Here is a 2,890-nt window from a genome sequence, read left to right as displayed (position 1 = left end):
CCCAAGTAGCTGGGACCACAGGCGCCCGCCACAACGCCCGGCTATTTTTTGGTTGCAGCCATCATTGTTGTTTGGTGGGCCCGGGCTGGATTCGAACCCGCCACCTTGGATGTACAAGGCTGGCGCCTTAGCCACTTGAGCCACAGGCGCTGAGCCAACATTTTCATCCCCCTGATAAGACTTCCTGCACATGCACAACTCCCAGCCTCAGGCTACATAATCTACCTCCTACCTCTAAAAAGTGACCTTTCTGGACATAAATGGAGCCATACGATACGTGGTCTGGCTTGGTGATGGGCTTCCTTCACGGAGTGCTATGTCATGTTATAACAGGGGTCAGTGCTTTGTTTCTTTTTATACCCGAATATTTTTCCATTGTACGGCTAAACTGTTTATCTATTCATCAGTTAATAGGCATTAAGCTCGAGCATTCAGGCACTTATAGAAAATGCCGCTATGAACACGCATGCGCCAAGGTTTCGTGGGGACGTGCGTCTCCGTTGCTCTTGAGTAGATACCTGGGAGTGGAATTGCTAGGTCATATGTTTCTGATTAACTTTTTGAGAAACTGCCAAACTTTTCCAAAGGAGCTACACCATTTTATATTCCCAGCAGCAACATGTGACAGTTCCTGTTTCTCCACATCCATGACAAGATTTACTGTCTGTCTTATTTATTGTGGCCATTCTCATGGGTGTGATAGAGTAACTCATTGTGGTTTATAGTTCCCTAATGGCTAAGAATACTGAGATCTTTATATGGGCTTTTGGCCATTCATATCTCATCTTCGGTGAAATGTCTGTTCTTAACTTCACCCATTCTTTTTTTTTCCCTCACCCACTTTTTAATTGGATTATTGGTCTTCTTATTTTTGAGCTCTTGTAAGAGTTCATTGTAAATTCTGAAGGCAAGCCCTTCATCGGCAGGCATATGTTTTGCAATCATTTTCTCCCAGTCTCTTGTTGGTCTTTTTATTTTCTTAATAGTGTCTTTTGAAATGAAAAAGTTTTGCGTTTCAGTGAGATCCAATTCATCTTTTTTTGGACCCTGAATTTGGGGCTGTAACTACGAAGTCTTTGCCTAATGGCAGGTCCTTTTTTAATAGAAAGAGTAAAACTTGGGGTCTGAATATTAAGCAGATCCACTAACCAAGACTTGTAAAATTCTTAAAAGTTTTTATGACATGGAAAATAATGACTCAAGGATGTTCCCAGCTGCTTCCAGGGACTGCATAGAATGCCACATGTTCCTGGAAAACAGTTGGACAATACTGAGAGCTTATAAAATGTGTATACTCTTTGGCACAGCAATAAGTTACTCAAAATACAGAGCAAACTGTTCACAATATGGTTTTAATGCAGAAAATCCAAAAGCCACCTCAGTGGGCATCTGAGGCGGATGACTAAGCCCCTCTATCACGGGAAGGAGAGTGGAGCAGCCTCAGCAGCAGGGTATGCAAAGAAATGTGAACAACAGCCAAGCTGTTGACAAAGCAAGGTTCATGTAAGTACTGCACACTAACCCATGCACTGCTGGAGCTCTAAAAATAGCTGGGTGTTCTGGCGGACACCTGTAGTCCCAGCTACTTGGGAGGCTGAGGCAAGAAAATCGCTTGACCCCAAGAGAGTTTGAGGTTGCTATGAGCTGTGATGCCCCAGCACTCTACCCAGGGCAACAGAATGAGACTGTCTCACACACACACACAAAAAGCAGAGTTCATGGGCAAAGAAAGACCCTGGTGGTGGCATGTTCACGGTGGTTTTTTATGTCAAGTTCAATGGGATACAATTTACATACTATAAAATTCAGAAGTACATAGTCATGTAACCACCATCCCAATGAAGATTCAGAGTATTTCCATCACTCCAAAAAGTTCTTTCATGCCCAAATGCCTGGAAAAGTCTGGAAATAAATACATCAGAAATACACTATGTTCCCTTTCCAGCAGCAAGATGGTAGATGATTTTTGCTTCTGAGCATTTTGTGGACTTTTTAAAGATACTTTGAACAATATGCTATTTAAAATGGCTCAAACAATGCTGAGCTGACTTCAGAAAATAATTTCTTTGCCAGGGCTCTGACTATCCCTCCCACGCAGACACACACCCATCCCCCCAGCTCATACAAAAGAACACAGGGAGACCTCTGGGTTTGCTCACTTTGAACCTTGAACAAAAACCTTGTGGATCCAACCGGAATTATTTCAGAGGCGCCTGGTAACACTGCGGGGCAGACAGACAGGCCTGACAGCACACCATTATAAACGCTCACTTCCCTGAGCCGTGGGGGAGCGGAGGCCAGGCAACGGCTCCACCGCAAGATATTTGAAAGCCTTCTTTTCAATATTGACTGGCTCAGGAAAGTTACTGTTCAAAGGATTCCTTCATCAAAAGCAGTTGCCAGCTGCAGTGACTGGGCAGGGGGTGAGGGTCACGCTCCTGCCTGGGCTACCAGCTCTCAGCAGTGATTCATCTGCACAGACAGGGCTTGAAAGTTCACAGCCAAGCTCCAGAGTCCTGTTTTAAATGCGCAGGTCAAACTCCCAGGCTGTGAGGAGAAAGCCTGTGGTCCAGCTGGGGGTACAATCAACTGCCAACATTTGGAACCTCAGGAACTCCAACATCGCTGGGCCAAAGAGTGCTGTGCCCGTGTGATGCTGTGAGTTTACTTTTCATCCAAACCAAAACTGTTAGTGGCTACTTTGTGCCAGGCCCCATGCTGGGGGCTGGGGTCACAGGTCCCTGGCCTTGTAAAGCTCAGACCTCATGGGAAGCTGACTACATGGTCCGATGGCTACTTTTAAAAAATATACACCAAAAATATATATATTATTTATAGGCAAAGAAAGCAGATGGAAGACATCATACCACGTGTGTGGGGTCAGCTGAGA

This window comes from Otolemur garnettii, unplaced genomic scaffold, assembly GCF_000181295.1.
Source record: "Otolemur garnettii isolate 467f Iridium unplaced genomic scaffold, OtoGar3 scaffold00101, whole genome shotgun sequence".
Classification (NCBI taxonomy): domain Eukaryota; kingdom Metazoa; phylum Chordata; class Mammalia; order Primates; family Galagidae; genus Otolemur; species Otolemur garnettii.
Note: the sequence above shows the minus strand (reverse complement) of the source record.